The 24,051-nt window shown below is 40.9% G+C and overlaps 1 protein-coding gene across 1 annotated transcript in view; it reads right to left on the bottom strand.

Moving 5' to 3' along the window:
* Nucleotides 1-24,051, bottom strand: part of CEP162 (centrosomal protein 162) — a 332,176-nt gene that overhangs the window by 178,611 nt on the left and 129,514 nt on the right. The window contains exon 3 of the mRNA XM_039532378.1: nt 16,438-16,545. The gene's annotated coding sequence lies outside the window, so the exon portion shown is untranslated. The remainder of the gene's footprint in view (nt 1-16,437; nt 16,546-24,051) is intronic.

The following is a 24,051-nucleotide window of genomic DNA, read 5'->3' as shown; positions in this document are numbered from 1 at the left end:
AGTATTATGTGAAACATGGGTGACTTTTCTGCTTCTGATGAAGATGAGGAGGGCAACATATGTATAAGTGAAAAATATTTTCCATTTGGAGGAAAGAATGGATGGCTTGAAAGGCAGCTGAAGTCGCTGAGTGAGACAAAGCATAATGACCAAAAGGATGCAACCTACCTTCTGACAACTGTTACTCCCAGTTGGACAGGTGGAAAATGAACAGGGAGATGAAAGAATGTGGCGCAAAGGAAGAAGAGAAACTGGGCAGAAGGGAAATGTGCACAGAGCCATTTAACCCTTGATACAAAAGGCCCTATGGAGCTCAGCAGTCTGACCAGTGACCAAGACCAAAGCACTGAAAGAGTAAACAGAAGTTACTAATGCTCATTGGTGACTTCAGAGTGAGGAACATGTCCTGATACAGCTGTGGCCCAGACAAAGAAAACAAGCAGGGAATAGGATGCTAGGGAAAAGAAGTTAATATAAAGTTGGTAGATATCTTGAAGAATTCTGGGAAATTCCCACTGATTGCAATCTGGATTTTGGAAGCCTAAATTTGATTAAACCCAAATGACTGTCAGTAACACGGAGGCACCTAAAGGTATGTCTCCACTGCATTTTAGATTCAGGTCTGTGGGTCGTGCGGTTGTGGACCTGGTGTTTCCAAGCCTGTGCTTGAGCATCTGCACTGTTCTGTAAACCTGGAAACGTGTCCATACGCCATGTCGGAGAAAAACTCAGTTCTCGCTTTTTCTTTTGGGTGCAGCAAAATCAAATACTTTATTATTTCTCCAGTAATTACAATGGAGGGAGAGAGTACCATAGGACACAGGGTCACCCCAGTCCCAGACAGGTCTCTCAACTGGTAAACAATTACAGCAAGCCTTTATACCTTTGTTACAGACAATTTCCTAGCAATAATACAGACGGTAAAAAGCAACAAATACATTTTGTTTATACATAAGCCTTTCTGCTATCTTATTTGTCTCACTGCTAAAAGACGCCAGCCCGCATATTTGGTTATCAAGTTGCAAGGTCGTAATAACTTTTTACACAGTTCTTGTCCTCTGCCTCACACTATCTTCGCTTCTACAAATCTCACGTCATTAGGGTCACAGCTAGCCTAACTCTTGCTAACTGACTGACATGCATTAAAATCCCCTTCAAATCCTTATTAATTCTTTCCCTGCTTCCACAGCCATTATGCAGACCTTCTGATTCAGGTCCACGGCTTGAGTTGCATCCACACTGCAAAATGACAGGGCCTTGAACCTGAGTCTGTGGGACTTGGCCTTCGCCTGCCCTGTGGGTCCTAGCACCTGGGTCCTGAATGCTTGCTGACTTGAGCAAGGGCCAGATTTTTAAAAGGAATTTAGGTGCGTAACTCCACCTGATTTCATTAAAAGCTAGACACCTAAATACCTTTAAAAATCTGCCTCTTAGGCTCCTAAGTCCCTTAGGGTACATCTACACCGCAATAGAAACCCAGGCTCAGACTCAGGCTTGAGCCTATATCCCCCATAGCATTTACACACAAATTTCTCAGGCTCGGTCCTGCAGGGCTAGAGGGTCCAAGCCTGAATCAAGCTGTTACCCAGGGTTCAAGCTTTGTAGTGTAGATTTGGGTCCTGAGAGTCCACCAAAAGTATCCCATTGGCCAACTTCCTTTGTCCTGTCTATCCCAAGAATCACCAGTCAACTCCAGTGAAAATGGAAGCAATCCCCCTTGGCATACAGCAGCAGCTCAGTGAATCAGCGTTAACTCTTACATTGTCTTCTGACCACTTTGCTGCAAACACACCCTCAGCGAGCCTTCTCTGTTTGCAATGGGGACTGAACAGAACAAGCCCTTTGCAAATCATGATGTTTCATGGCCATGGGAGCACAGCCAGATTTTGGTGACTCTCTGCTGTGAGGCCAGCAAAATTGTGGAAGTCAGTAAGAGTGCCAGGAACAACCACACAAACCACCATATAGAAAAGAAGCTGGCAGCTTTGCAAATTTACTGGATCAGTGACCAGCGCAGGGAGAAGATTAAGCTGCTCAGGATTGAGTACTGGAAAACCAGGGACCAGAACTGCACCTCGGGCAACTCACCAACGTCATGTCCATTTTACGAGGAGTTTGACCAGGTGCTGGGTACTGCACCCAGCACAGAGCCAATGGTGATGCATTATGACCAGGGATGGTGCCCTGCTGGCCCCAGAGTCCAGTATGAGGAAATATGGCAACCAGTAGCAGGCACCAAGTGAGAACAATGAAATCACTCTGTTGCTGAAAGCGGTTCCAGAGCAGGGTTTGGAACAGGAACACCAGCACATTCTGGGTCCATACTTGGAGGAGCTGTTTGATGCTCCCCCAGAGAAACAGGCTACTGCAGAGCCTGCAGCAGACACAGATGGGACAGAAACTGCCCCTGAACCAGGTAGATTTCTGTCTCCATTGTAATGTTTATTAATACAGTAATGAGAGGGATTTCCACTCTATGAACCAATGCAAAAATTCTGACACTCCTCAGCTAGCAGTGTGGAGGACTGTATGCCAGCACCTTGGCATCCTCCCTTTCAATCCTCCCCCTTCCACGTGGAATTCAAAATGGCGACTGGGAAATGCAAACAGTAAAGGACACCTTTTAAAGTCTATTTTTACTGGAAAGGCACACTTTTTGCTAGGGCCATTCCTGTTCCTTAAAAATAACTTTACATTGCCATGCATGAAAATCTAAACACTGTAAACACTCAGTGCTCCATTGAGCCACCTGGAAACAGTGAGGGAGAAGTGGAAATGTGCTCCATTAACAAATCTAGTCCACTTCAATTAAATATAGTTCACGCCATCCACAGGTGAAAAAATCATTTGTCCCAAATAATGACTGGAGTTTGAAATGTTGTCCAGAAACATGCTGGGGTGGAGAAAAGAGGAAGGCTGTGGAGTTCTGCATGTTTGCATGTAGCCATAAGAGGCTAAGCCATGTGGAAGCTAACACGGCATTCTGTTGATTCCCTCATGAATTCTGACGTAATCCCGGGTGCCAATAGCTGCTTCAGGAAGAGTTTGCAGGAGCTCCAAATAGGTAGTCACATTGTATTAATGTATTTTCCAGGGTCACCTCGGAGGCTAACCAGCCCACTCTGCTCACAGATGTGCTATTCAGTTGCTATACATTTGAATATTTTGGTTGCATAAATTGCAGGTTTCCTATCAGCAGCTTGGAATAACATCTCTCTTTGCCAATTGGGCACCAAAAGAACTATTATGTCCTCCAAAATATGGAAGACCTGAGATGACTTGAGATGACAGAAAAAGCCTTTGTAGCTTTTTTTTTGCATCAGCCACTGATAACACCCCCCCACACACACAAAACCAAGTAGTTCTGCAGTTTTCTAAAATCAAAAAGACAACTTTGCAATTTTAACTAACCATTGTGCCTGCACTTCTTTCACTAAGATTAACCAGGTGTCCAAGGTGCTTCTGGGAACTGAGGCATCCCTCTCATAGTATACTGAAATTCAGTTTGGAAAAGTAACATTTGGTGTCCTTGAAATTCCACAAGGATTTTTTTCTGTGCTTCTGCACTGGGCTATTTGAGACAATAACCCTCTGTATCTTGTTGCAGGCCCCTCCACCTCTACTGGCTGCAGCCTCTGTAGCTCAGCCACAGGGCAGTACAAGCTTGGCCCAATGCACCTTCATGGATTGTTCCAGAAGGAAGCATTTCCGTGATGAACTCATGGCCAAAATTCTATCCAGGGCCAATAAGCAGGTGCTAGTACCAAAACCAGAGGGACTTCCAGCTAGAGAACAGGCTTGCTGGGAGCCAAGAGGAAAGGCTGATGCTGGCTGCACAGCTTGAGGACAGGGCTTCAGTGTGGTAGCAGGCACTTGCTTTGCAGTTCCTGGAGCAGGAATGGCAGCTAAGGGAGGAGGGCAGAGCTCAGCAGACAGAACTGTTTGAGTGACTGGTATCAATAATTGCTGCAAGAGAAGCAGCTCCTGCTGCCTCACCCACATCACAGCCTGAGTCCCCTGTGCCATACCCTGGGATGCAATCCAGAAACAGCCTGAAAAACTCCATGGTGGGAAGGCCAATGCAATTGGGCCCCATGAGTGGTTGGGCAGGACAATTTAATCCCATGCAGTCCTCCTTCTTGATTCCCCCTCTCCTGTGGATTCTTCCACCCTTTCTCCCCCAGCATCAAGTACATGGCAAATGGAGAAAGAAGGGAAGAAGAAAGGAGGCCAGGTGACATGCAGTGGTAGGAGGTTTCTGTCTTGTATGTGGTTTTACTGTTTCCACTTGTTCATGTGCTTTGCTTTTCGTTTTGGAAAGGTTCTCTTGTTACTGGTGTTTTTGGTGTGGTGATGGCAGCTGGCCTGCCTGGCAATGGGTGACTTTGCTGCTATTATAATAAAAGAGTCCTGTGGCACCTTATAGACTAACAGACATATTGGAGCATGAGCTTTCATGGGTGAATACCCTTTTCGTCGGATGCATGCACCGACGAAAGCTCATGCTCCAATACCTCTGTTAGTCTATAAGGTGCCACAGGACTCTTTGCTGCTTTTACAGATCCAGACTAACACGGCTACCCCTCTGATACTTTTATTATAATGTTTTATTATAAAGCTTTTTAAGTCATCAAGAAAGTTAATTGCTGTCACTGCATCACATCATACCCTGTGTTTTAAAATAATAAAGGCAAATGTGATCAGCGACAACGAGGAAGTAATAAGCAATGGGAAAGAGAGCGTTCAACTGTTCATGATAGAATTTAAAAACTTCAGTTAAATACGTACAATTCTTCATTTAAAAATGGTATGGTGTGGAAGGGAAAAAGCTGGAAAGTGTTACTGCTGAAAGAGGCTTTGTAGTAGACTAATTCCTACTGCATTTCTAATGTGATATGGCAGCAAGAACAGCTGATGAAGAGACATCACATTACGTATGCAGAGAGATCGTGTCACAGACCTTTGGTGACCCCAGCTGGATTCATTTCTGGAGCTCTCAGGTAGTCACACACTGGAGGAATTTCTAAAGGACAGCAATAAATGATTAGAGGGCAGGGAGGATTGATTTATGAAGATAGCATGGCTCTATTGTAGCGTGACTAAGATGACTAAGGAGAGTTTGGAAGATATAATACTATAAAGGAAGTCGGGTGACACCAAAGTGTTACAGCTAGGAATAAGGGGTTGACATTTGAATAGGAAAACTTCCCAATGATAAGATCTTCCTAACTATAAGACTACAGCTACATTATATACCACTGGCGGCGTGGCTGCCCGCCATAGTAAAAAGCAGGCTGCATCCATACTGTGGTGTGTAGCTACACATGTCAGTGAAAGGCTCTGGCAGAGGGGAGGCCATGGAGAAAGGCTCAGCCTTTCTGTTGCCTCTCCCTGCCAGAGTCTTTCTTCACTGCTGAAGTCTTTCCCTGCTGTAGGGGAAAGGCTCCAGCAACAGGCCACTACACAGCTAAAAATAGCAGTTTAGATGGAGAAGCATGGCTTGGGCTCAGCTATGTACTCGCTTACATACCCCCACCCTTCAGGCATGTCTTTACTCTGTCTCAGTCTGCACTATTTATACCCAGGCTAAGGGGCTATATGAGTATTGCTCACTATATGCCACTGAAAGACACATGCAGTGTAGATGTACTTGGTGTGTGATGTGGAAATGATCTATACCCCGTTTTGGGGATTTAGAACTAGATAGGACAATGAACAAATTAATGTACCGAAGGGGAACTATTGGCAGGGGAATGAATTGGATGACCTTACGGGTCTTTTCTAGCTCTGATTTCTATTATGCTGTGAAATGCAGCTGCTGCAGTCTGCCAGATCACTGGCTATGTGGTAGTAAAGTATCTGTGCCTTCCTTTAACTGATCTTGGGGATACCAATTTAGGCACATACAATTTCTACACTTTGACAAAGCCCATATGAGTCCAGAAGGGGCTGTGAAGGGGGTTGGTGGAAACACTGGTGCAGAGGTGTCCACATTAGACTGTTGATGTGTGCTGGTCTGAAGGGATTTTTATGCAGCGTTGGCCCTGTCTCTCATCCCTGTAAATGCAGATCATAGTTTGCTGCTTCATAAGTTCTTCTCCTGCTTTCTCACAGATGTTTCTGCTTATGCAAGTTTAAAAATATAATTTTAATTTCATTTTTTCCAGCTTTGGTTATTTTTTTATGCAGGAATGGAGTATTCTGGCCAAAAACGAGAGAGGTGAGGACAGGGAGAGAGAAAACAGAACAGACTGAAACTGTAATGCAAAGCTTTTTCTAAATTAGGGTTACAATGGTCAGTGAGTGGATCTATTTTCTACCAACAGTGCAGTGTTCAGAATCTAATTCTTATGCTTTCAAGTCTGTTATTTGGAAGTGTGGAGAGATTAATATCTAGATAGAGTGTGGGTTTTACTGCAAGTGCAGCACCTTCTACTGCTCCGGAAAATCAGGAGGGGATTAAAGTCAGGCAGGAGACTCGCTAAAGTAGCAGTTGATTACCCTGTGTCGGCTTCACTGCATGGCCACCGAACTCCTCAGCAGTACTTCCCTTCTGCCTTCTTACCACCAGGCCCATATCTATCCTGGAGAGACATGGTGCTTCTCTCCTGCTCACGCCCACAGAGTACTTCCAAACCTGTGCAAGTCTTAGAATTGCTGCTATGGGTAGTAACAGCCTGTTACGTTCAGGCAGCAGCTACAACCTCTTTCCCACTGCTGCGCTCCCCACTGAGGATGCATGAAACAAATTCTCAGTAGGAGATGAGGCTTAACCCTAGACAAGGGAAGGGCCCTCCTGTGTCCTTCAAACTAAGTACATTACTATTTTAAAGGTATACACTGATTCATAGACTCGTAGAAATGTAAGGCTAGCAGGGAACTTGAGAGGTCATCAAGTCCAGCCCCTTGCACTGAGGCAGGACCAAATAAACCTAGACCATCGCTGACAGGCATTCGTCCAACCTGTTCTTAAAAACCTCCAGTGATATGGATGCTACAACTGCCCTTGGCAGCCTATTCCAGAGCTAATTACCCTCATTGTTAGAAAGTTTTTCCTAATATCTAATCTAAATCTCCCCTACTGCAGGTTACATCCATTACTACTTGTTCTACCTTCAGTGGACATGTAGAACAATTGATCACCATCCCCTTTATAACAGCCCTTAATCTGTGGAGAATATACAGATCCAGGAACTTTGAGAGGGATTAACTGCTGCAGAGTAGGCCCTACAACTACATGCCCAAGATAGAGACTACTGGAAGGATTACTATGATTATGTGTTAGATCAGGGATCGGCAACCTTTGGCACATGGCACATTTTAATAATAAAATGTGAAAAACAATTAGTTTGAATATGATACAATATGAGTAAGTGAGATTAAGCAGAGCAAATATGTCACACGAAGCCTGCAAGGATACCTATCTGTATCTCCTTTGGGGGTGGGTGGGATGTGACCCCACAGGGGTTATGGTCTACCAGATGGTCCTCCAGCTGAAAAGAGCACGGCCTAGCAGCCACAGTCAAGATCTTGGGGTCAGGGCTATGTGGCCCAGTGGCCAGAGTCAATATAACTGCCTTGGGGGTCAGGGCTGTGTGGCCTAGCAGCCAGAGTCCAGGAAGCAGACCACCCCCTAGGGGTGAGTAGCAGCCATAATGGGGGACCTAGGCTCTCCCTCTCCACCGGGTCCCAGCCCAGGCCCTGTTGGTGATAGGGTTGGTCATCACCCAGTCAGTGGGTAATCCTACTGCCACATGCCGACTTTGCTTGGGTGGTAGATACCACTTCCCCTGTCTCCCTGGGCCACTTCCTACCATGGTTACTGAAGTAGCAGTCACTATGCCATCAGGATCTCTGGATTCCCTGGCTGGGTTAACTCCCTGGAACTCTGGCTCCTGGCTGCTTGTTGAGGGTTTCAGGTCATCAGTCTGGTCTGCGGGTCCTCGGGCTCTTACAATGTGCGGCTGTAGCAGCTCCTGGTCTGGAGCCTCCACCAAGCATCCTCTCTCCTCAGTGGTCCACCTAGAATGAGCTGGGCTGCTCCCTTTTATACTGTGGTAGCAGTTGGAGCATGCCCAACACGGTCTGAGGGGTGGGGCTTAACCCTTTCTTGCCCAGTGCGGGGTATGCACACCCCGTCACATAAACCTTTTAACATTTTTGTTGCTCTCCTCTGGATTCTCTCCAATTTATCCACATCTTTCCAGAATATTGCACCCAGAACTGTAGCTGAGGCCTCACCAATGCTGAATAGAGAGGGACAATTACCTCCTGTTGTTTTACATACCATATTTCTGTGAATATACCCCAGAACATTAGTCTTTTCACAACTACATCACTTTGTTGACTCATATTCAACAATAAACCCCAGATTCTTTTTGGCAATACTCTCTCTCTCGGTAGTCCATCGATCCAATGATGACAAATCTGTGCAGATCATCTATTTGGCAATACTACCACCTAGCCAATTATTCACCATTTTGTATTTGTGAATTTGATTTTTCCTTCCTAAGTGTCATACTTTGTACTTGTTTGTATTGAATTTCATCTTTTTGATTTCAGACCAGTTTGCTAGTTTGTCAAGGTTGTTTTGAATTCTAATCCTATCCTCCAGAGACCTTGCAACCCCTCCCAGTTTGGAGTCATCCATAAATGTTATGAGCACACTCTCAATTCCATTATCCAAGTCATTAACGAAAATATTGAAATATATTGGACCAGGACTGACCCCTCTGGGATACAATTAGTTTGACAGCAAACCATTGAGAATTACTCTGACTACAGTCTTTCAACCAGTTGTGCACTCACGGTAGAGTAATTTCATCTAGACCACATTTTCCTAGTTTGCTTGTGAGAATGTCATGCAGACTGTGTCAAAACCCTTACTAAAATCAAAATATATCATGTCTACTGCTTCCCCATCCACTAGGCTACTAACCATGTTAATGAAGGAAATTAGGTTGGTTTGGCGTGGTTTGTTCTTGATAAATCCAAGCTGGCTATTTCTTCTAACTCTATTATCCTCTAGATCAGTGGTGGGCAACCTGTGGCCCGAGGGCCGCATGCGGCCATCAGGGTAATCTGCTGGAGGGCCGCGAGACAATTTGTTTACACTGACTGTCCGCAGCTCCCAATGGCCATGGTTCGCTGTTCCAGGCCAATGGGGACTGCGGGAAGTGGTGCAGGCCTCAGGGATGTGGTGGCTGCCGCTTCCCACGGCTCCCATTGGCTGGGAACAGAGAACTGCGGCCACTGGGAGTGGTGGGCTGCTGTGCCTGCAGATGGTCAATGTAAACAAAGTGTCTCGCGGACCAGCAACAGATCACCCTGATGGGCCGCGTGTGGCCCGTGGGCCACAGGTTGGCCACCACTGATCTAGATGCTTACAAATTGATTGTTTAGTAATTTGATACGTTTATTCCAATATGTTTCCAGGAATTAAAATTAGGCTGACTGGTTTAAAATTTCCCAGGTCCTTTTTTTGCCCTTTTCAAAAATCAGTGCTATGCTTGCCTTCTCCGATCCTCTGGAACCTCACCTGTCCTCCAGGAGGTCTCAAAGATAATTCTAACAGTTCTGAGATTGCTTTAGCTAGTTTTTAAGTACCCCAGAATTAATTTAATCAGGCCCTGCCAACTTGAATACATCTAATTTATCTAAATATTATTTTAATCTGTTCTTTCCCTATTTTGGTTTGCATTCCTTCCCCCTTGTTGCTAATATTAATTGTATTAAGTATCTGGTTACCATTAACCTTTGTAATGAAGACTGAATCAGAAGAGGCATTAAACACCTCAGCTTTCTTGATGTCATCACTTATTAGCTCTCGTTCCCTACTAAGTAGAGGAACTACACTTTCTTTTGTCTTTGTCTTGCTCCTAATATATTTAAAGATCCTCTTCTTATTGCCTTTTATGTCTGTCTCTTCCTACGTGCAACTCATTTTGTGCCTTAGCCTTTCTGATTTTGTCCCTACATGTGTGTGCTATTTTTTTGTTCTCTTACTTAGCAATTTGTCCACATGTCCATTTTTGGTAGGATTCTTTTTTGATACATTTGATTATCCTGACCCTTGCTGTACTTAAATGTTAGGTTCACAAAAATGACGATTTTGGCTGTGTTCTGAACCTTCCCAGAGGTCTGAGAGTCTTGCACTGTATCTAGTCTTGTTACACCATTAGTTCATGGAATGTCAGAGTGGTTCATGTGAACAGTCAAGCCACAGGGTGCCAGAGCTAAGCCTGTCCTGTGATGAAAATAGAATGGTTAAGCATCACATGCAGGTTATTAAAGATTCTGCTTTGCTTTACAATGGTCTGTTAACAGCTCTAATGTCTTTAACATGTGCAGCCTATTGACTTTTAAGTAACATTTTATTGAAGTAACTGCCGTGGTTATTAGGCAGTAAGATTTACGCTTCATTTTCAGTCCTGAATCTGGAAATCTAAAATAGGGGTGGGAGGCCTTCCACTAAAAGGTGGAGAAGGTACCTTGTGAGATAAGTCACTGAATCCCCGAGGGACATTGTTGGTGTGTATACTATGAAATGCTTCCAGCAAGTGAGAACATATTGAACAACTTGCTAATAGAGGAGATACAAGCAGTTCTTTCCTCATTAATGGAAATACAGTATAGGTAGGGGTTTTACAAAATATTTGCAGATGTGAGCTAAGGGAGAGATTTGTGGGACATTTCCTTTGTAATGCAGCCTAGATTATGTAACTGGCACCTGACTTTAGTCCACTGAAAAATTAATGTAAATATCAAGTTTTCATAGCCCATGCACACCTATGGCAAATAGAGTACTCAGAGCATGATTCCCATTGGTTTAAAATCTTATATCCTGTAAACATCTCTTTTTAATACTAACTGAAACTTTTAAACAACTTGTAAAACAATAAAAGGCTGGAGTTTTTCTACTCAACTCTTATGAGACATTTAAGAAATCTTCATTTAAAAAAAAAATCTTGTCCATTTATGAGCCACTACTTAGAACTAGATGAAGCACCCAAGTGCTGTGATTGCTCTCACAGAAGTTTTTAAGAACAGAGATAAGAGGGTTCCCTACATTATGGTAAAACAGAGATTAGAGCCCACTGGCTTGTCTTGGCCAGCATTGATTCTTTTGTTTTCAGCGATGTAATCTTTTTTTTCCATCCCATCGCCCATCTCTGAACTGATGGAAGATGATTGCCTGTCATACTCCCGGCTTAAATTACTAGCCTTTCAGCTGTACAGAGGCCTTGAGAAATGTACTAATATATTCACAACAAGAAGAAACTGCCAACAGAAACAGATCCTGAAATGGTTTCCAAACAGGATGACAAAAAAAAGTCCACTCAGACCACACACAATTCTGTTTTGCATGTGGGCCCCTGTTGCACACACTTGCCTTGCCGTAGCTGTATAAACAGCAGACACTGAGCTCTTTACATGTATACACTAGTGCTTTTAGTTTTTAATGACATTTTGAGCTTAACTCAGCAACTGAGAATTTGTGCTGGTAAAAATTATACATTTCTTGTAAAGTTGTTTGGTCTCCAAGGGACAAGTCCTTTTGAAACAATATCAAATGTACCTTCTTCTAACCAAGACCTGAAATTACAGTCTATACCAAGACACCTGCACATACATTAAATTACCGACAATTCAAATATTAAGCTTTGATCTCAACATCATTTTTATGTTATGTAATATAGTGAAAAACAAACAAGCAATCAACCAAACATAACTGCCATTTTAAAGATACAGAATAAGCCTAAATTGGTTTTTAAAAGTCAAATCTAATCAGGCTGTTTATGGGAATATGAAAAAAAAGTATATGAGACTATATATTTAAACCAATGAAATTATATATTTTGACATAGGATTTTTCAACTCCTCTGCTTTCTTTCACACAAGGAATAGAGTTCCAGAGAAACCAAAATCAAAGCTGTGTAAAATGTGGTGATTAAATCTAAGGCACACAAGCACACACAGTAAGACAGCAAAGCCTAAAGTACATGAAGTGCATTTCTACTTCAGAATAATTGTAAAAGTAATCAATAGTACCATGCAAAGCAAGTTTGTTGTAAGCTGAAAATGATTGGTCATTAAAAATTCCAAAACTAATATAAAGCCTCTACAGGAGACTTTTCCAACAGAGGTTAATAGACTAGCCCAACACCTTTAATAAAATCAAGGTGACAGACTATGACAACATTTACTTCAGCATGACTGCAAATCTGATACTGTTGCTGAAAGATGCCTCAAGGCATCTGTACATACCTTCAAGAGAATTGGTGGTGGTGCAAGTAGGCATGGGGGCTTTGGCCAGGGCTCCTTAAGGACAATTGTACCTTTGATATTTTAAACCACTTAGAAACACAAAAAGCTGAACTCAAATGCTATACAAAGATTGTGTGGCAGACAGTGTCATTTAAAGGCAAAATTTATTTTCCCACAAAAATTAGTGGGGGGTTTTGGGTGGGGGTGGGGGGAGGATGTGGTACACTGGTAGAACATAGAGGCGAAGAAACAAGCATGAAATTATTTCACACAGCTGTGCACAACTCACACTTCATCAAACATTGTGTGACCAGACACGGAAAATGTAAACTATATCATTTCACATAGAAGAAAAATAAATTAATAAATAAAATAGTAACTTTAGCAACTTTTAAATACTGTATCCCATATAAACAACTAGAGGTAGTTTTGTAACTCCCTGGTTAGGAAGCAGGTAATAATCAACCTTAAGTGACTGCAGAGGTTTTTCTGGGACAACAGATTTCTGTTTAGAAAATCTTTACAGGTAAAAAGAATAAATATATATATAAATCAGACTTATTTTAAACAAGTTCCCTCTTTTTTTTTGTCTGACTGCAAAAATTCAGAGTTCAATTATTTTGCAACTGAATAATATCCTGGCTAGAGTCATGCTCTCTGGGGGAGGGCGAGCTGATAGGGCAGCTTATTGAAAGGAGGGTTTGAAGTATTACACTATAAAGATTTTTAAAAATCGTCTGTCTTACGGGTGGAATTTTAAAAAGATTCTCAATGAATTAGGAGTTCAAGTAGCCTTGATTTTTCAATGAATCAATGGGTGTTGGATACAAAACTCTCTTACACATTTGTGCAGCTCCCACCCTAACTGTTTCCTAATACATAGCTCCCTTAGGCACTTTTTCAAAATCCTATCTTAAGTGTTTGTATAAATGTTTATACCAAAAAGGGATGCATTCAAAATAAAGTAATCACAAAAGGAAGAACTGAAAAAGATTATGAACTACTAGGAAGGGAGTATATTTTATATTTTGCTTAACCAAACCAATTTTCTATGCAATATGGGAGTGACACTTTTTGTTCCCAAGTTCCAGAAATCCATTTTCCAGATGGATAAAGAATAAAAGAAAAGAAAAACAAATGAACAAACAAAAGAGGAACTGCATAATGCTTATAAGAAAAACAGCAAAATAACGGGCTTGTTTACCAAATGTTAGAAATGTAACGTGTTCTACTCAGACAGAGGTATGAAAAAGTTCTACTATAATGGTCTTTATTTTCTAACTTTATTAACCCAAATGGTTGTTAAAGTAGTGGTGGAATGTGGAATTATTTGAAAAGTTCAAAATCAAGGCTGAATTTACCAAACTATGGGTATTAAGAAGGTAAAATCCACCCATATGCAAAAAGGCAGCACGAGGCCTATAAACCACTAAATTCTCACTTAATCATTGTTTTGAGGCTTTATGTGATACATAAATCTTGTGCTGGTCCTCTGCACAGTGGTAAATTTCACCCAGACAGAAATTACGGTACAGCAGGGACACTTCCTATCTTTGAAAGCAAACTTTTGAGAGACAGAAAAAGGGACATAGAAACAGGTTTCCCCCCATCATTCAGTAAGCTATGTTGCCTATTTATTTGTGATTTCTGGTTCCCCTTTTTATTCTTTTAAATTTGAAGCAGAATAATTAATTCATACAGGAATAGTTGTGCAACAGCAAGACACTGTAATAGAATCTGAGCATAATTCAGTTTTGGTAAATATACATTTAGACCTCAATCATCCTCTCTATAGAAAACAAATACAACATTAAGAGGTGCTCAACTCTTTGGTACATGAGACGATGAAAAGCATTTACATATTCTATTAAAAGAAAACAGTTCAAATTGCTGAGCAGTTCTACCTCTCCCACTCCATCTAACAGTAGGGATGGCTGCTTAACATTTATTGTTAGTTACTTTTCCCTCCACTGTTGTTGTTGAAAAGCTAAGGCAAAGAGGTGGGTTCTGCACTTTGACCTGAAGGTGGTGAGGTTCAAGGCTAAGGGGCAGTATTTTCTTTATTTTAACACTGAGATAAAAATTTAGTCTGAACTGAAACTTGCAATGAAACTTCTTAGATCTGGAAATTGTTTTTGTCCCTTTCTTTGTTTATTTGGTTTTTGTTCCATTTTAAAAATAAAAATTAGAAGTTGTTTTAGGGTTTGTTTTTCTTTTCCTTTCCTTTCCTTTTCTTTTCTAACTCTTGTTTTGCTTCTTTGCAACAGCATAGAATTAACTGCAAACAGGGCAGGCTGCAGGCTTCTAGGTCAAAGAACATGGACGAGTGCCTTTGGGTATTTAGAGAAAAAAGAAGAAAATAAAAATGACAGCTTTTTATGTTTAAAAACACCTCTGGTTGAGCATGCTCTTACCAATATTTTTTCAATCAAAGTTTCATGTGGATTTTTAACATGCAACAAGCTCAGTGCTCGTGAACAGCTGAAGAATGTAGAGATTTAAGAGTCTCTAAGTACCCATTGACATTATAGACCGTAGCAGCTCCTTGTGTATCGCATCAAAAATCAGCTTTTAAAAACTCCCCAAATAGGTGTTTACACAATGGACTGTTAAAACTCACAATAAGCCATCATGGTCTATCAGGAGAATGATATGCATTGTGAAAAGTTCCTAAATACTTATTTATATGATACAGTAATATGGGCTGGAGAGAGCTTTTGAAGAGTCTATGTCTGTATATTAAAATTATTTTACAGTATGCATGGACGTTACAGGCACAAAGAGCTTTTACAGTACTTTAGATAAACAAAAAGCAATGGAAGCATCCTTTTAACTTCAGACACTGCCTCAAAAAAATCAGTATAAAATCCCTTAACTGAACCATAACAAAACCCATTCAGAGGCAACTATGTTAAAATGAGATGACAGGGTACAGCTTAATGTTTAAAATATTTAAAATGGGGGGCATATTGAGTTGATTTGTCTCTTCCCATTACTGCTGTATGTTCTTAAACCAAAGAATGCCAGGAAGCTTAGAGCCTGATTCTGATCTCACTTACTCCAGTTTTACAGTGATGTAACTTCACTGAGTTCTGTGGATTTACTCCACATTTACACCAGTGTAAATAAGATCATTTTTTTAGAACAACAGAGCAATGGTGAAATTCTGGACCAAGTTCACATTTCACTGGAGTTATTTTTGATTTAAATTTGTGTAACCAAGAGCAGAATTTGGCCCTCTATAGTTAATGAGCACCCTTATGCAAAAGTATTCCATATACTATGGTCCTCTATCAGGATGCTCGGTGCCCCCATCTCATAGAGCCACACTGGCCCCAAACTAGAGTTCTTTCTGAGTTGGGTCAGTGCTTGTGTGGAAATGGTGATAGGGTACTGTACTACCGGAAGAGCTGGCTTTTGGATTAGATGACATAAAACTGACATATTGATTTATGACTTCTAGTTACTCAAAATCCAATGACATTTATGAAATTTTTCACACTTCTTGCAGGTTTTAGCCCCATGACCAAATTACAATCTGGAGTAATTACATTCCATCTACTGAAAAATTCCCCTTGTACTTCCAGTTGGAAATGTTTCTTCTCTTCCTGTCAAACTGTTTAAGCTGATTTAACTATTTTTCTTAAAAAAATGTATTTCTCGGGAGGCAATACTAGTCTCTCTCATTAAAATATTTCTATATAAAATCTATACTTAAAAATAGGTCAGTGTTTTGAAGATATTTTTCTAGAGTCTGTCTCCGTTTTGTTCTCATAACATGAAAGTTTATAGAAGAAAAAGCATGTCAGTGCTTAGGGACACTGTTTATTTTTTAACTTTACTGATGTGGGATAAGAAATGTCAACTGGCATTTAGACCACTGGTTGAAAGTTGTATCCCTAGCACTACACAACCAACTGATCCTGTGAAATGACTATAATAAAGGTCTGTCTTGTCTCTTGTCACTCAAAGAATAAAAAAAAATCTCACCATGCAAAGAATGAAACAGAGAAATTGCACACACAATTTTTTAAAGAACTTTGGTGTGATCAAAAGCCATTACAAAAATATGTTTTTCTGTAAGTTAAGACTGAACAAAAGGAGCATCAGGCAAAAGAGATCATAGAAGTATTTGGAATTCTGATATTCAGGTTCATTCACTGGACTCACCATGTGGTGGCAGCCTAAGGCATATGTTGGTCAGACATTCTCATCTTTTGAACTGCAGCTGGAAACAAATGTCCTGCTTTCCCCAATGTTGCTGCGGTGGCACTTTCCCTGAGTAGATAGCAAGGAATTTACATTAACAATGTTTTAGGCTACACACAATTGAAAATATAATTAAAAATATAAATCTACTAAATTATGACAAGTCTCTTAAAAATGAGTCAAGAATATAGGTAATATTGATATATCAACTCAAAGAACTGAGCTGAATCTACTAGATAATTTTAAGTTATCCTCATATCCAGTGTCTTCATTTCCCCTGGCAGTTTTGTTGCATTATTGACCAATATATATGTATATTTGTTTCCATTTTCTGTTTTCTATTTGCATATACTTATTTTCAAAATATTCAGTAACAATCCAATAACAGAATCAAGACATTTAGAGTGGTAAAGACCTTTGAAATCCCCTGTGACATCTCTTTGCCATTGCAAGATTATTATTCCCTACTGTATATGTTCTACTGCTTTGGTCACTGTAGTTTTAAATTGCTTATGGAAAAATCACCGAATTTAAGAGAGACAATGATAAAGTTTCTGAAGCTTTTTAAACCATCCTGTAGAATTTTATAGAAATCATGCCCATTCTGAAACATTTCATAGGTTGGTTGAAAAAAGACACTAGATAAAGGATATCTTCTCTACTAAATCTATTTAATTTAAGTAGATTAATCTCATTGGATTCATAGCTATAGAACTGTATTAAATATCACTCCCATGATGTCTTTCCTGATGTTCAGCCTATTTTTTTCATCCTTCATCAGTTAAATCCTGGAACCCTTTCAATCTGTTCACCCAAGTAGGTTTTCATAATGGCATCACATTATCAAAGTTCCCACCCTAAATAACTCCCCACTCTCTGTATCCCTTACACCATTCAGATATCCCTATTATGTTATGCTTCCATTGAACATTTGTTAGCTATGTTACGCACATAATTCATTCTTTGAGTCAATCCCTTCAGCCTTCTAATTATTTCTGTGGTTCCTTAAACTCCCTCCAATTTGTCAATATCTTTCTGGTAAAGGGGGGGCGGTTTAAGAAAGGAATGTAAGTTAGATACATACATTCAATTTAGTATTATTCCAATGTGAATGTTCTGTATACCCATCTCTTCCTAACTAGTAATCAAAATGTTAAAGGTGGGACCTAACACTAATCCTTGCAGACCCCATTGAATACTTCTGTTCCCCACCTAATTCAATACTTTTAAAATGATTCATCATAACCCTTTTATTTTTGGCCCTTTAGTCAATTTCCATTCAACAGAACAGTACTCATATCTAAACCTGAAGAATTAATGTTCAGAGTAAGATTTCATGGCACGCTATATCAAATGCTATACTCAAATCAAGTAAAGCCATCAACAGTTCAGGGACCAATCACATGCAGATCAAACCCGCCATTGTAGAAGGCAGGGTCCTGTTCAGATGCTCAGGCAGGACCAATCCCAACCTGTCTCTGAGTGCAGTAGAGGGCTCTCCATGCATTGTGGGATAAGATCTGTGCCTCTACCCTGGCCAGCCCCTTCACCTTGTAGTCAGGTGATGTAACCCATTGGTAAGTGTGTGATACAGTCCACCTCTGTGCCTCACTTGCAGAGGATATGAGTCTGTTAAAGCTACAATTAACCAGCCTTGGCTCTTTAGTTCAACCTGTAGTAGCTTATATATATAAGCATGGAGGTCTCTGGTTCAGTCCCTGGTTTATCAGGGGTATCCCATCCATCTCCCATGATGACAGAGAACCCTGTGGAAGGGCCCTTTTCTGCTGGTCAGACTGGGGAAGAACTGAGTCTATTGCCCATTTTTTGTTCCTTGCATTCTTATTTCCCAGAGGAAACTGAGTCTGTGGCATCTTAATCATGATGCACCACATGCACATCCGCTTCCACAAGATAAACTTGGTGCTGTTCTCTGCCTTCCAAGCACATGGCTTAGTAAGTTCTGTACTTTCAGTACTTTAATCATGTCACAACCATGAGGAGTCACTTACCATGTCACAGCTAATTATTGAAGAAAGGATTTCATAATGAAAAAGGACAACAAAACAAAGAGCTCTGCAGAACAGCTGAATTCAGAATTGTAAAGATGACAGTCTAGTCATGAGAAAAATACTAAATTTATATTTTGTTGAAGACAGAGTAGCCTCTATCCAAAGAGCCTCTAGCCTTTGCCCAATCTCTCCAATAGCACCCAGCACCAGAGTGAGGGAGCGGGGAGAATAAAAAAATTGACTGGGAAGGAAAAAGAGGAACAATAGAGGTAATATCCTCTCTCTCTCTCTCTCTCTCTCATTGGTTTCAAAGAGACCAGGATTTTATCCATTAAGAAGATGTAAACTAGGTTTATAAAATGGTGCAGGCTATCGTAGTAGGAACTATGCAGAGGTTAATGTGGATTCATGTGAAGCTCCTTTCTGGTTTTGATCCAGGTGGATTTGTTCCAGAGTTTTTTGTACTGTGTGTCATTTAAATGAAGCTAAAACCCCAAAGTGAAATTTAGTGGAAGCCATGGGGTTGAACCAGGTTTCTCTTCAAAACCATCAGTCAGTTCATGTTCACATAAAAGAGGGCCCCAGTTCATATATCTTAGTGAACCTTTTCAAACATGGACTGAGTTTCACGTTAGCAATGAAACTTGAAATCAGGAGAGTTGTGTGTGGCTTCAGGTTTCATATTGAAAGTTTTGCAAAGCTCTAATTATAAGTCCCATTGTTGCTGGTTATCCATCTGTGGATGCCTGTCACTTTGGTGAAATGAATGACACCATATTGTCTTAACCCAGTATGAACTGGTACATTTAAGGATTTATTTGGATTACACTATGTGACACCCATCTCTCCGCCCACCTGGCACAAACAATTTGGATTCTCTAGGCTGGCTTTAATGCTTTCAGCTGTTATCACACTTCACTGAATGATAGTAATCGTTTGTTTTATGTTTTCATTTCCAAATGCCCTGTGAAAAACTGCAGTACCTTTATGTTTAATTTTTAATAACCTGTAATTCTAACATCTGAGAACCACTGTATAGCAATTTACATTTGCCTCTTGATCTTATAGAAGAACATTGTCTGAAGATTCTAACCCACTCCATAGCGCATCCTTTTCTGGTTCAAAGAAAACCCACATCTGGCTCTCAACTGGGCATAGTCATTTAAAACATTCCCACCAAAAGAAAAAACACAAAACAAAACCCACCCACCTCCCAGAATTGGTACAGATTAATTTTTGTTGGCACTCACAACAAATTCCATTGAACTGACCACAAATATTTGAAATCTCTCTCATGGGTAATAGGAGCACAATGGGACTGGAAATGGGATCATTGCACACCTGGAAATCCAGACTCCCAGAATCAAGGGGTTAAAAACAAGGGATCATTTGTTCTTAATGTATACTTAAAAATACATTCGCTAAACAGTTGCTTCAGGATTTGAAACAAAAGCGTTTAAGTGGCAGTTTTTAATGCAAAAATCTTCAGGGGAACACAAACTTTCTCAGATAATGGCATATCCTACAGCATTAAATCTATTTTTTCCCTAGAGCAAGCAATAATATAAGAATTCAGCTTGCTCTCCTTTTGCCTGACAGGTTTGCATCATTCCTTCAAATAGCTTACATCGGACAAACTCCACCAGAATTGAATTGCATCACTTTGTGTCTGACATTTCCCATTGCTCATTAGAGAGAGAAGAGTGTTGGTGCCTGGTTTTGCGACCACTGTAGTTAAGTACCGTAAAACCGATAAGTCAACTTGCCTGTAAATCAAAAAGGCAGAGAGTTTTCGCATTTCATCAAGGTGTAGTTTTACTGTCTGCTGTCACCACAGCCATCAGCAGGATGCTTAACAGCCCTAATTGTCACAAAGGCTCATTCCCTAACCCTAACTAATTGTTTAGATCTGCTAATCTGCATCCATCATCTGTGAAAAGGATAAAGCAGCTCTCACCGGGCAGTTTATAGGGATCAGTTATAGTGAGCCTATGATAGAATTGACAGAGTATGCCAGGTGTCATGTGACAAGAAGTTTGCTTGTGACTGGATGAACAATACTGTCTCATAAGCTGTTGGATGGGTGAAGATAAACCCCTTAGGAGACAGTGAGCCACCAGCAGGAGTCCCACCCAAACAATAACTACTTAGGGAGCAGTACAACTCATAAACAAAGACAGCTCTGTAATAATAAACCCCAATTAGGAACTGATAAATGGATCACATCAGTACTTTGTTTAACTCAACTCCTAAGCAGACAACATATTATAAACAAAATACGTTTTAAAAATGTAGCTACAAGAAATTAATGACATTTGTGCATGTATTTAAACTGCTTCTACACTTTTGATCCTTTCGCTAACCAATAATCATTCTCTAAAATGGTGCTGTAAATTTCCATATATTTTTCTTTTAATATTTCTAGACACGTCTTATATCAAGCATTTCCCCTTAAAATTGTTTTAATTGCCGTTTGTCCAAACATATGAACATATGTATACATTGTCAATCTAAAGTTTCATGATTTGGGCAGTGTTATTGGTGGGATATGCAGAAAAGGATTCTGGTCCATTTCTTTTAGAAAAGGAATAGCATTCTTTGAGGTTTTCTGATGTCTGTTGCAGAATTGGTGCTGTATTCGAATACCACCATTTTGCCAAATATTCTGTGTAATTAATGATTAAGTTGAAATTCTCTTGAAAGAGGATAGGAGGCCAGATCTGTAAATATGTGCTTAAACCAGGAGTAAGCCCCACTTAGCTAAGTCAGGGCAAACTCTGAGTTGCCTTTGTCTACAGTAGGAGTCAGCCCTAGTGTAGCTATGCTGATTGTAGGCCACTGATTGGTGAATCAGGTCTATAGTTCATGAGTGTAGTCCAAGTCGAAGATAAGATGCTGTCAGGTCACATATTCAATGTTATCTTCAGAACTATAAAGGCATTTCTTTCTTTCTTTCTTTCTTTCTTTCTTTCTTTCTTTCTTTCTTTCTTTCTTTTTCTTAAATGGAAAGCTTACATTCTATAGAATCAAAATCTGACATGGGAGCCTGTTAAATACTTCAACCTGACTGGATATTTGACTCCACTGCTCTCAGTCAAATAAATCAGGCAGCTACACAGCTGCCAAATTTTGTACAGCTCTACATGTGGCATTTTATTCAATTTTAATGAGTTATTTTGCAAACAATTGTTCTTCCCCTATCCCTTTTCAGACCTGTCCTGTGTTGCTCCCATTCTCAGTCTTCCTTGGCTGTGTTCCTTCCTCACCAGCTGCTGCTGACACCACCTCTTTCTCCTTCCTGACCTGGTGCCAGCAGTGGGACCAGAGAGAAGAGACAGAGCAGCCACCTGAAATCAAGCACCCAGCAGCCTGTGGCTGCTGGACATGGGAATTACAGCTTCTGCCTGCAGCCCAGATGGATGTATGAGGCTCCTGCTGAGCTGAGGGAATGTATGACAGGGCAGATGTGTGAGTGTCACAAGAATTGTGTGACACTTGGTAGCTCTAAATTTGCCCTGACCAAAAACGTACAAAGATTCAGACAAGACCATAGGATGTTTGTGATATGTGCTCCTGTTCTATCACATCTCTAACTTATAGATTTTCTCTAAATAATACTTGGGAAGTTTATAAGGTAGTCAAAGACAGTCCCTGCCCTGAAGATCTTCTAGTCTGTAGCCCCAGTCCAGCAAAGATGTACAAATATGCTTAACTTTATGCACTATGCATAATCCTGTTAAATCAATGTGATTACCCACAGTGCATAAAGTAAAGCATATGCCTAAGTCTTTGAAGGGTTGGGCCCTAAAAAGAGAAGTCAAAGCATGGGAGAAAAGTAGCAGTACTACCCCTCTGTTGCGGATGGGGAATTTAAGGACCGAGGGACTTAGGGCTAGATTCACAAAGGTACTTAGGCATCACAGTGCCTAACTTTTAGGTGCCTAGAATATCTCAGGAACACACTACAATCCACAAAGCCTGAGTTAGGTGCTTAGGCTCCCTATACAATGCATGAGGAGAGAGAGGCTCCTTAGAACATGATTCACAAAAGCCAGCATGCTAGGTGAGAAGCTGCCTAAAACCAGCCAATGAGAGGGGTCTGTGCTTAGCCCCATCCCTCTCATAGACTTAAGCACCTGTTTATCTCTGCTAAGGATTCATGAATGAGAATCCTGTTTGAAGTAAGGTGCCTATGGCATTTTTTGCTGCAGCAGCAGAAGTCATAGACCCCTCACAATCTTTAGCCCAGTGGTTAGGTTACTCACCTGGGATGTGGGAGATCCCCAGTTCAAGTCCCTTCTCCTCCTCAGAGGGAGAAGGGATTTGAACAGGGATGTGCTACCTCTGAGCAGAGTGCCCTACCCAGTGGGCTATGGGATTTCCCCAATCTCTCTTGTTGAAGCTGTTCCACTTTAATTCAATACTTAAAGAGTCATTTGGGCAAGAGAGCGATTGAGCATGGGAATGACTCTATAGCCTGGTGGTTAGAGCATTCACCCAGGCATGTGGGAGACTGAGCTTCACTCCAAAGACTTCAACTGGTGGTCTTCCCCATCCCAGGTGAGTACCCTATCCACTAAGCTAAAAGTTATGACAGAGGTCCTCCTCTTCCTCCCCCTGCCAAGCTGTTTTGCATGAACTTGCATGCAGGCCCCACTGTGGATCAGACCTCACACACAAGTTAGGCAGTCAAATGCCTGTCTTCCCCTGGTTTGTGAATCACTCTGGGGTGCAGGCGGGAGGTAGGTGCCCAGACGCCTAGAGTGAGGCAGCAGTGCACATGCCTACAGGCAGAAACGTAGGCACAGAAGGAACTTTGTACAGTAAAAACATAGGCACTGAGGAAGTTTAGGGGCCTACAGGGGTCAGTGGGAGTTTTGTGAATCGCAGTGGAGCCTAAAACTAGGATTTAGGCACCTATACTAAAACTTAGGCACTTAAGTAGTTTTATAAATCTAGGCTTAAGTGACTTGCCCAAGGCACACAGGAAGTCCTATTCAACAATTTCCTGAGTCCCAAGGAATAGCCTTAACTACCAGACCATCCTTTCTCTTGCTGACTTTACTGTGTTTCAGTCTAGGTTTTATCTTGGGAAGGGTGGGCAGGGGAAAGAGGTATACCATGTTTGATAAGATAGCATTTTTCATTTTGGAAACATTCAGTGTTTTTCATAAATGAAACACTGTTAAAGGAGGTTTCAGATGAACTAAATTACGTACCAAATAATAATATATCAGATGAAGAAATCTTTGAACTCATCCTACCTTTGGATTTATGTACTAGCAAAATCTCTAGTTTCAATCTAGTTTTTTTCAACAAATATCTTTAATTAGAAGCTTCATTGCAATACATTTGAGGAATTAATCTGACTTTGAAACCTAGAAAAAAATACTGTGCCACAGAACAGTCTGCTGCTGTAAGTCTGAAGCTAAAATCAAACTAAAGAAAAACATACTTTAAAATCTTTAGTATGATAGGGCTTTGTCCAGCCCACAAATGCATCCTGGCTGCTGGCCTAGCAGAATAGAGTTTCTGATTTTGGCCTAACCTGCTCACCAAAGTT

The sequence above is a fragment of the Mauremys reevesii genome, linkage group 3 (genome assembly GCF_016161935.1).
Source record: "Mauremys reevesii isolate NIE-2019 linkage group 3, ASM1616193v1, whole genome shotgun sequence".
NCBI lineage: Eukaryota > Metazoa > Chordata > Testudines > Geoemydidae > Mauremys > Mauremys reevesii.
Note: the sequence above shows the minus strand (reverse complement) of the source record. Positions and strands in the feature narration are given on the sequence as shown.